This window comes from Bacillus rossius, chromosome 1 (genome assembly GCF_032445375.1).
Source record: "Bacillus rossius redtenbacheri isolate Brsri chromosome 1, Brsri_v3, whole genome shotgun sequence".
Taxonomy (NCBI): Eukaryota; Metazoa; Arthropoda; class Insecta; order Phasmatodea; family Bacillidae; genus Bacillus; species Bacillus rossius.
Window position 1 is genome coordinate 312011829 of NC_086330.1, and position 11834 is coordinate 312023662.

The 11834-nt window shown below is 36.6% G+C and overlaps 1 protein-coding gene across 1 annotated transcript in view; it reads left to right on the forward strand.

The window, feature by feature from the left end:
• Nucleotides 1-11834, forward strand: part of LOC134527910 (uncharacterized) — a 60820-nt gene that overhangs the window by 22811 nt on the left and 26175 nt on the right. The gene's annotated exons all lie outside the window — the stretch shown is intronic.

Consider the following 11834-nt stretch of genomic DNA (forward strand, 5'->3'; position numbering starts at 1 on the left):
AAAACCGTATAATATTTTGACTCACTTTTTCTATTTTTTGTTTCTTGTCTTTCTCAGTCTTAACTTCTTATTCTGGGAGCCTGATGACTTATATCATCACATGTATAAAAATAATCACTTCATTTTTATGAACATTAGATAAGTTACTGTTGCATTTTTTAAATACAGTAAACTCTCGATTATCCGTGTTAATTGGGACCTTCCGATGCCCGGATAATTGAATGCCCATAAAAAACCCCGGATAATCCGTTTCACCACTTAAAAATGGTGTATTTACTGGCAAAAGAGTGTCTCTTCAGTAGAATTCTATGAGTACAAGCAAAGGCTTTGTATACCGTGTCCCAGCTTATTGGACCGTAAACAATACTGGCACTGTGTTGCCGCCATCCTTCTCCTGCCCCCTTTATTGCTACGGGAGGGAGAGCAGCGGCAGTCCCAACTCAGCATCTCCCTCCACCCTTTTACGACCTTAACCAAACAAACACAGCATTGTCAACATCTGCGGGTAGATGTTTTCATGCTTTTACGTTTAGAAGGCCCTGCCACACTGATATACTAGCAAACTGCAAAAGTTTTTCTTCACTTTTATTAATGTCTCGCACGGTTTGGATTCCAATTTCATATTCCTGTGCTAATTTCGCGGCAGTTTCTCCTTTCTTTAACCTGTCCACAACTTCTAACTTTTCTGCTATTGTCAGCACTTTACGTTTCCTTTTACCAGACATGATTACAAAAACAAAGGTGCCTGGGAGAACAAACTGATGTAAATAACTGGGTGAAAAATGCCTCTTCCAGCCGTCAGGAGTGTGGGAAGGTAAAAGAGGTAGAGGGACTTTTTTTTTTTTTTAGCGTGGCGGGGCGCTGTGAAAAGAACGCTTGAAAAGAAAATGAAAGGGGGGGGGGGGGGATTTGAGCCGGAAGCAGCAGTCAAGGCATTCCTTTTTGGTTTAAAGTGTGACAAATTGACGGGTGAAGGTGGCAGGGAATGAGGGTCTGAAGGGTCAGACACAGCAGTAAATGAAAAAAAAAAAAAAAAAAAAGCGCAGCGCAGTCGCGGCGTAGCTACACGCCGTCATTTTTTTTACAACTTCATAAAAAAATCAAGCACGGATAACCCGAAAACCGGATAATCCAGGCCCGGATAATCGAGAGTTTACTGTATTTGCAAAAGTTTCTCAGATGTTTCAGGCTCACATATTTCAAGTAAATTTTTTTACTACAAAAATTTGGAAGTGATTTTTTTAAAATCTAACTTTTACACTACTTTTCCAAATCTCTGAGGACATCTGTATTAACCAGTAGGACATGTGGTCAAAGTTACCTTTGCTGAGCCTGTCAATAACATTTTTCATTCTTTCTTCACATAATCTGTGACATATTCTATCACTTCTTCATTTCTGTAACTAAGTAATGTTTTCTAGCATCTCTTATCATGTCTTTTCCTTACTCTCTTTAGATACTACTAATTTATAGTTTTTTTTTGGTTAGATTTCATTGCTTCTTTAAATTTCTTCACATGGTCCACAGAGTCAGTTTTGTTTCAATATTGTGTTAGAGTGTATAAAATATATAAGCATATTTATATATTCATATTGTACTGACTTATGTGTACAATCCTTATATGTGTACATACATATATATGTAACGAGTCCTTGTCATAGACTCATCAGTGTGAATACCTACACTCTGTGTTAGAATGTGCAGTACACAGTAATACATTATCACCAGAAAAATAACGTAACATTCAGTGAGACTAATATTTAACATTTAAAACTTCAATTGTAGTGTAATATTTAACGCTAAACAAAGGCAATACCCTTTTACATAAAAAAATACACCTGAAGTTCATGTAATAATTTTGTCCCCCCAGGAGGGGAAACAAGAAAGAGTCGTGTTTGAGCGAAAACAAAGAAATGGCTTGTGAGAATCACACATATTATTATCTGTGAATATATGGTTAACAAAGACAAATAGATAAATCTCGAGCACTCTATTGGTATTATGCACATGTTCTTTGTTTCTTGAATTGCTCAAGGACGCGCACAGCATGTGCATATCAAGAAACACATTTTGATTATTACTAACAAGTCGTATATCAACTTCAATATATAGTGAAATCTTATCATTCTGAAATATAAACAAAGTGCGTAATTATGTTAAAAATAATTATTGTCTCCAATGTTTACAATAGCAAGACTGGAATGAATAGAAAACTTGCATACATTAATTGAGACTAAGCCAAGTTAGTAATATTTTAAGAATAAAATATCTGAGGCAAACAAATGTTAAAATGACTCGAGGACAAAAATGATGTTTAACTGAACCAACTATTTACAACATTACAACTATCCCCAAACATTTAGACTGCGTGTACAACGCCTCAAACTTGAATATTTTACCCGATAAACCTCTACCAACTTTAAATGAAACTCCTTGAGTCTGTGGGTGAAAACTGGCCGGATACTCACCGTAGAGTTCGTAGGGCATCCTGTCCAGGCTCGCTTATTGAGTCTTCTCTTCCACCAGTACGCCTGCAGGCTAAGTCCACTTTCGATGTTCGATGCGTGCTCGGGCATAGTGACGTTCCTGGTGGTCTGGCTGGGCGGCAGTAGGACAATGATTGTGGAGGTGTGCTTCGTGCTCCTTCCTCCCTCACTCTCTGTGCTTCCCCTTCTTTCTCAAATCGCCGAGTTACTCCTACTTCGGTGGTGATGAAAGGAGGGGTGGTAGTCACGTGAACGGTCACATGGTCACCTCCACCACTCCACTGCTTCAGCAGAGGCATGTAAAACCAGCGGCGATAACTTTCCTAGAAGATTGGCTACCCGCAGCACACAGGTGTTCCACGGGTGTAGAACCATTCAGGGGTACAAGTCCACACCAAAGGAAAAAAAAAGCAGCTGTTGGCAGTGCCCAGCAACCACAACAATTTAAAGCAACATATCCGGAACTTTACTTAAATTATCTATCATATTTGTTTTCAATACCATGAATGCATTACTGATAATGTGGAATAATAGCGGGACATACTTGCGACACAACTATCTTTCTCAAAAATTCTTTGTCTCACTGTCAAATATATCAGATTATTTTTGGATCATCAATTAAGTATGTAATATTTTCACACAGAATATATCTCTGGGGTTTGTTAAGAATGGAATCTTTCAAAGACCACTGGTTTTGTATGAACTGTAGGAACTGTTTACTTAATATTTTAACATTGAGGCTCATATCTTGTGAAATGGCCATGTGCACTTTCAGATTATGACAGAGATATCAGTGTTATCAAAATATGTCGAGGTGGAATAGAGTTCGTAAGTGACTTGCACATGATTTTACACACAAAAGAAAGATATAGTTTAAGTCTCAGGTTTTTTATAAGATGAAGCTTACTCACAAACTTGTAGAAAAAAAAGAAAGTACAAGAATGTAAAAAGTAGAATGTTCAAGAATGAAAAGAGTAATCAAAAAATAAGGCTTACAAACTACTATAGCATCATGTCTGTTAAGTTGTAAGTCCAGACTTAACTATGAGAACAATAATTTAAGGGGAAATTACATATTTAAGGAATGAAAGACAGTTCTCAGGTTTCACTCCCACTTTTTAATAAGTAAGATTCATAGTTATGTAGATCAAACATTTGTTGAGATAGGTTATGCAGATATGTAGAACTTATTAGAAGCAATAGTAACTTAATATTCTAAAGGAAATTATTTCCTTATTAAAAAATCTTAATTACTATAAAAACTGGTTGGCTCACAGAATTTATTGATTTTAAATTAACATGTTTATACCAATAACTTTGGAGCAGATAGATAATATTTTAGAAAAAAATAGGTAACGTGTACTGTCCTTCAATTTCTGAAATAAACATAGACAGACTTGTCGTGAGAGTCTTGTGGCATTTGTTTTGAAAAATTAAATTTGTCAGTTCTTTAGCAGTGTTCCAAAAGTAGAACACGTTCAGTTAAAAAAAAATTTCTATAAATTATAGTTCTGTGTTATGACTTATCTCCCCCATGCCAGCTGCAGGGTGGGTGGGAAATGGCTCAAAGGGCACAGGCTAGCAGGCATCACCACAAAATGCCAGGAATCTGCAGTTTAAAGGAAACTCAGCAGTTTCAGGAAGTATAGTGTTGAGACTATCCTTGTGCAAGGCACCTGAACCAACGCTATGGTAGGGAGAAGTAGCTATGACGTGGCGAGCTTGATCTGGAAAATAGAAAAATGCAAGAGATCTTGATGTGGAAAATCCAAAAAGGTGAAGACAAACTAAAAGAAAAAACTACGGCTCTACATTGTCCTCAAAGTGGTAAAAGAAAAAAGAGAGAGAGAAAAAAAAGAAATACATAATTTCCCCACTGATTGTACTACATGCCTTGAGTAAGATCAATTCTAGTTCTGGCTGGGAAACAAACAACGAGGTTAATCAGTCACCTATGGTCACCACTACTGGACTGCTCAGGAGGGTGGAAAACAAACATAGTTAAAGGCCCTCCTAGAGTTGGAAGAAAGTTTTGTAGTTGGCCAGAAGGCCTAAAGATGGTTCATGTAGCACGGAATAGTCTCGTAGGGGGTCTGAATTTTGTTGCCAAAGGGGACGGGAAATGGCATAGAATATGCGAAAGCAAGCATAGGGCAGGGCAAATTATGTAGTACCATCTTTGGCCAACAGAATGTGCTGGTCATACAGGTGCTTCGCACTGCAAGACCAGAGCATATCTTAAGAAATGGAGGGTGGTGGAGGGGGGAGTCGCAGTTTAGGCATAGGTGTGCTTAGTGTAGGCCCAGGGGGAGAGAGGGAGAGAGATAGCAGGCAACACACAGGGAACGTAGGAAATGGGGAGGTGTGTGGCCTTTCCATGCCCCATCATATTTTAGTGTGGTTTGAAAAATATTTTATTTTTGTTATTTAATATTCACTTAGGTATTTTCAATTAAAATTCATTTTATAAATTTTGCTAAGATAAAAAGGTTTTAATTAATACTGCCACTTGTATTACATTAATTTTTTTTGTTTATTATTATTTACTATTATTTTAATATTTTATTTGATTTGTACGTAAATCCCTTGTTTAGAAGTTTGGTAACTTTCCCAACTGAGGACGATATTGGAGGTCTATCGATTCTGTTTCATCCGCCTACCATCCGGAGCGCTGGTGTGTAACTTTGAAAGTTTACTGACGAGACTGTGCACAGAAGGGGAGTGAGCAGCTGACCGCTGACTGGGCTGTGTACCGCAAAATATTGGGCGAAGCTCGACCTGGGGTGCGCAATTGAATAGGTGGAATATGGCCACTAAAAAAACTGTGCAGTTGAGAAATGCCATCAAAAACTAAGTTTTTTTAAATAAAAAGAAACATAGAAATTTCTTAAACATAATGACTTAAATAAAAAAGCAATTTTACAGACATTATTAGTAATGATTGTATAGAATAGTCAATAGTGTATTCATGGAGTGGCATATTGAGTATAAATGCAAACTATTGTACTTTGGAAAACAATTTCACAAATTTTAATTATCTTGATTGCAATGAAATAAGCATGGCGCCCATGTGCACATGTGCAGGCGTGTGCAGTGTGTGTTTTTTTTTTTACAATTGAAACTGAACTATGATTTTAAACACTCATACTTTGGGGCTGAGCAGTTTTTAAGTATTGAAACAAAACATAAAGTACTTCAACATAGTGTTTTAGTTGTTTTATATTGGATAATAGCTAATCTGAAACATGTATGGTGAATATTCCCAGCAACAAACGACCAAAAAAAATCAGGGTAACCAACATTTACTTTCAAAAAGTTAACGACTTTTAGGTTGTTAGGTTGCTGATTTCCAAAGAAAATAAGAGCTTTAGTAATAGCATGGAGTTACGACTCTTTATCTTCCTTGCTTTGTGAACTTGACCTGCGACTATGGCTACCAAAAGGCCTCTACCATCAGCCTACATATGAACATAACTACTAGACTGTAAGTCAATTCTTTTCAACCTTATCTAACCTGGAGTCGGCCCACAAACTTTGAAGTCTGTACTCTTTTATCTTTAGAAGGACTCCCTTATCATTAAAATCTGTACAATATTTTTTTCAAATTAACGTGATCTGAATGTAGAGCGTAGCAAAATGCGCTCTGTCTGTAACCACGAGTTGCATGCCGCAATCGCCTATATAATGCATATTTGACTGATATTTCTCATCATTCGCTTATCAGATGTTGACTTGAACACATCTATGCAAGTTTGATTCATTGTTTTGGCAAAACCATGTATACTACACCAGAAGAAGCCTCACAAGTTGTTGCTTTGTTGCAAGCAGTCAACAAGAAGTTTCTCATCAACAGACCTGAGTCCATTTGCTGTCTCAAGAGTATTCACAACTTTTCAGGAAACTGGTTCCTTCACTCGGAGACCACATACCAGCCGGCACCGATACACATCTGAGAGGGACAATCTCTTTATCTTCTGAACTTCACTACGAAATCGCCATCTCACGGGTGTTGATGGGCAACAGGAGCTGAGACAAGTTTGAGGAGTAGCTGTTAGTCAATAAACAGTCAGAAGACGCTTGAAAAAAACGAACCTCACTCCAAGACGGCCCACTAGAGGCCCAAAATTGACTGCATGTCACCACCAAGCACAACTCGAATTTGCTCGGGAACACGTCAATTGGAGAATCCAGCAATAGCGGTCCGTCCTGTTTACTGACAGGAGCAGAATGTGTCTCCATGGTAGTAATATGAGAGGCTGTGTTTACCGGCGTCTAGGAGGGCAGTTTTCACGGTAATGTTTTGCTGAAACAGTCTAGTATGGCGACGGTTCATGCATGATGTGGGCTGGCATATCCTTTGAGGGAAAAACAGATCTTGTTTTCATACCTGGTGGAGGCCAGAAGGAGGGGTCTGACTGCTGAACGATACATCAAGGAAATTCTCCTGGATCATGTTGTGCCCTATGCAGGATATATAGGGGAAGACTCCATGTTGATGCATGACAATGCCCGGTATCATACAGCACGTATCACTCGGCAATTAATGCAGAAGGTTGGTCTCGAGACAATGGAGTGGGTAACCCTTAGTCCCGACTTGAATCCGATTGAGCATTTATGGGACGAACTTAAACGGAGGGTCCGAGCCAGATATCCGGCTCCATCTGACATCAACGAGCTCAAGATTGTGCTGGAGAAGGAGTGGGGTGGGATCCCCCAAGACTTTGTGAAAACCTTAATAAGGTCTATGAGGAACCGCATGCCGGCAAGGGAAGGTAATACTAAGTATTGATCAAAAAAGTTTTGTTTGTTTTGTTTGAATGTTTTGTTGTAATTTTATTTTAAATATCCCCAATTTTTTTTTCTTCATAATTCTGCATTTTTCTTGCATTTTTATTCAAAATGCATTATAAATAAATATTCTGAAGAAATGTTCATGACAATGGTGTCATTATAAAGTCAAAACATTAGGATTTCAAAAATAAAATGTTTTGTGAAAATCGGAAAAGTCATTTATATAATTTACACTTTTTTGTGCACACTGGAAGGGTGAGTTGATTTAGTTGCATGCAAGTGCATTTGTTACATGCCTATCAACAGTCAAGGACTGCTGGACTCAGTTTAACAATATTTAATTACCAGTAGTGTGTCCAATTTAACCCAGCTGATGGCATGTTGGTAATGGGAGGTACCACAGAACATCCATTATGGCCTACGTAATTTTGGAGTTAGAGTTTTTAGACTGTTTCTACCACATTTTTTTTTCCAGCAAATTTTGATGATGTTATGAAGGAAAAGTTCTGCAGTTAATTGAAATTACCAATTTTTTTAGTTCATACACAGAATATGTTTTTAGGCTAATTTCTTATGCATATATTTTATACAAGTTTAAAGGAAAATGAACTGCAACAGTTTTTAGAATCGTTGAAAGCCGTAATGTTTACGTAAAGTATTTGGCATGGACATTTTATAGTTTAAATTGCAGTTGGGAAAGTCTAGGTCATATCCGAATTGGAGACCTTGAAATGTTTATTTGATGGTGAAAAATACCAGAGTGATTATTAATTTATTTTTAAAACAAATATGTTTATATTTATGGCATTATATATTCTAGGTTTTGTAAATGCCAGTATTTATTCACAGTTATTTATAATATATTATATATATTAAAAATAATCCTGTAGTCAGTATTTTAAGCATGTGTATTTTAAATGGTGCATTCTAATACTTTAGTAAAAGAAAAATAAAAAGTTATAGATTTTTCTTATATTTACTTGGTACGAAGCTTTTTCGTAAAAATTGCTTTTTAGCAAATGTTATTTTATTTGTAAGAATTTATGGTTATATTTGAGATCAGTCCCATGTTTGCATCAGATAAGCTAATGATGCTATCTTGGTGCTTATGTAAATCCATGCTGTTTCAATTTCTAGTCAAAGTAAATCATATATTTTGGAATTTTTTTTTTAATGTAAATGTCTTCTTTCCAGAATATTTTGTGATAGTTTTAAGTAGTTGGATTTTTAACACTCGGGTACTCGTTTGTGAAGTTTTCCAGATAAATATAGATTGGGTTACCAAATTAATTTATACAAGGGGGGACCCAAAAAAACTGGACTGAGAGCGCACTGCCATTCGTAGACGTAGTAGAGAGTTCTTCCGCTTGATGGGGTTAGTAGATACCTTGACGAAACAGCTGTTCAGTTTGTGTCAGTTTGTAGGTTAATGTTTATTCGTAGTATTTTTTTCTCTTACTGTTCTTGTGTTCTGCCTGCGAAGTTGTTATAGCAGATTTAAAAGAACAAAGAGTGTGTTTGAAATTTTGTTTTCTGCTTGAAAAATCGGTAACGGAAGCCTACCAAATGCTTCAACAGGCTTTCAAGGAGGATGCTATGAGCCGCACATAAGTTTTTGAGAGGTTTGGGTGCTTTAAACGTGGTGGGATGAGTGTTGAAGACCATGCTCGTTCTGGGCGCCCTTCAACATCTCGAAATGATGAAAACGTTGAAAAAATCCGCCATAAAATCAACGAGGATCGTCGTTTCGTTTCACGATAGACAAAATTTCAGAAGAGACGGCCATGCTCATGCCAGCGGATTTTGACTGATTATTTTCAAATGAGACGTGTTGCCGCTAAATTTGTTCCTCGCCTTCTCAAACAGAATAAAAAAAAACATTTGATTGAATTGGAGCCAGGATTTGAAATAAAAGATAGAAGGGATCCAAACTTTTTGACCAAAGTCATTACAGGTGATGAGAGTTGGTGTTACTGGTATGACCCAGAAACCAAGCAAGCGTCAAGCCAGTGGAAGACTCCCAGCTCCCCCAGACCAAAAAAAGCAAGAAAAGTGTGGTCGAATGTTACGCTGATGATCATGTTCTTTTTTTATGTTCGTGGAATTGTGCCCCGGGAATTTGTTCCTCCTGGCCAGACTGTTAAACATCACTTTTATTTGGAAGTTTTAAGACGTTTGCGAGAGATATGCAGAGGAAACATCTCATCTAGGAATTTGGCGATCAGGTGATTGGTTCCTTCATCCCAACAACGTCCTCGCACACATGGCCTTACAAGTGAACCATTATTTGGCCTCTCAGGGATGGTCTGTCATTTCTAACACTTTGTATTAGACAGACATAGCCCCGTGCGACTTTTTACTGTTCCTGAGAATGAAGGGAAAGCGTTTTGATGATGTGGAGGTGATAAAAACAGCTTCGCAAAGGGTACTGGAGGATATAAAAGTTGAAGAGTTCCAGAGGTGCTTCAAACATTGTGAAAAAAAGACTTGACAAGTGTGTCACATCTAATGGAGAGTACTTTGAAGGTGACTGAAGGAATTTTGTAAAAAAGGTAATAAGTAATTTTTTTATGACAAAAATCAATTTTTTTTGTCTCCCCCTCGTATATCCTTTATGTCAGCACTTCAATGTGCAATTTGATTTGTACTCTGCTTATTTTATTAACCACAGTATGAGTGCACGGAAAATGTTGGCCTGATTTAAAGAGTAGGACCAGTAATAGGCAGCACTAAAGGGGTACACACAGTGCACATGTTGTGGAAGTGTGCTATGTATTTTGTTGTCAACCATTTTCCAGAGTGTACGTAGCTTGGGGAGAAGGCTGACTTACAGGTGATCTGACATGAACCATCTCGTAATGCAACATGTTTACCACTCTTGAGTGTGCTTTAGAGGACATCTCACCGAAGGGTGGCTGCATATTGCTACACCCAGAGAACGATAAGGGGTGTATATTATCGGTCCTCGCTGCGGACACTGGGTGGGAAGAGAGTGCTTCGGATACATGAAAGTGAGGAATAATTGGGCCAAGTGTATACCAAAAAATCCAAATAAAAAAAATTGTTCTATGAAAAAATTAAATAAAGTCAGAATGTTGGAAACACCTAGTTAGGTCCTTGAGTAAAAAAAAAGTTTATATTGTGCCCAAATCGACATAATATTCCTTTCCCAAATGTATCCTTGGCGTATAGTGAGATCTTAAATGGGTTTCTTGTGCACTATATTTTATCAAATAATACTTGAGCATCTCGAAATACAGGTTTTTTTGTGGAACTTTGTCAAGTACGTCTGGACTTCAGCTAAGTCAATTATTCAGTTGCCCATATAACGTTTTTCATTTCTGAATTTTACAATCCCTTTCTTTGTTTCTTTTTGTGTGATTCAGAATTAAAATATAAATTCATAATTTCTGTCTTACCTTAATTATGCTCTAAACTTTTACTGGCACTAAAACAAAACCTTACTGTTTATCTCACAATAGGAAGTTTTACCAAATTAGGACAAACACCAGTTACCTTTATCTCATCAGTTTGTATGGTAAAAAAAATTCCAAATTGGTGATTTCATGGTGGGACAAAACTTATACTTTGCCCCTACATGACATTTCATGGTGGGGCAGTTCCTATGCACCTTGCTTTCTCTCCCAATCATTAAATTGTTGTTTTTTTTTTTTTTTTTTTTTTTTCAGAGAGAATTATGTAAATTTCTATACAAGCATATTACTGAACTACACACTTGAATCTGACTGGCTAACAATCATCGACCCATTCATACATTGTACTCATAATCAAGTAACTTCACAATTGCACAAACACATGCCACTTTATCTCACCAAATTGATGCATTGTAGAAAATGATAGAAGTTTAACAATGACCCAGAAATTATTTAATTATAAGATTTTACCAAAATATTGTAAAATTTAAATAAAATATAGGGTTTAAAATTCTATTTATTTATGTAGGTACTCACCAAGCAAACAAGCTAATGTAAAGTATCATTATTTTAAGATGTTATTATAAAATCAAAATAAATAATGCCCTTCAATGACAAAATACCTAAAACATACTCATAAATCAAAACAAATTGTTACTTGTCAAAATACACTGGCTACAATTTAACAAAATTACAATAATCCATTCTGCATGAATTGAGACAGATGGCATATAATTATCATGGCACAGAGGGACTGCAACGTTACACACTATAAGGCTAGTTCACTCATAAGATGTTACAACTTGGAGGACTATTAATACTTAATATTGAAGTACTTTGAACCCTGCAGTTTATAATCTGGTAAAAAAAAAAGTATTTCTAAACTTACACCAAACTTAATGATTTAATTTTAATCACTTTCTGAATGACTGATACCTATAACTCAAAATATAATTCCGAACAAACTATATCTTCAACTATTGAATTGAATAGCAGGTAACTGAATGGCTTCACAATCAGAGGTTGTATTTTTATAAAAAAAACATTGCAAAGGAACCCTTACTATCTGTGCATGCATCGAGCAAGCTGAACTGTTACATATATTGCTACAAACACAAAACTC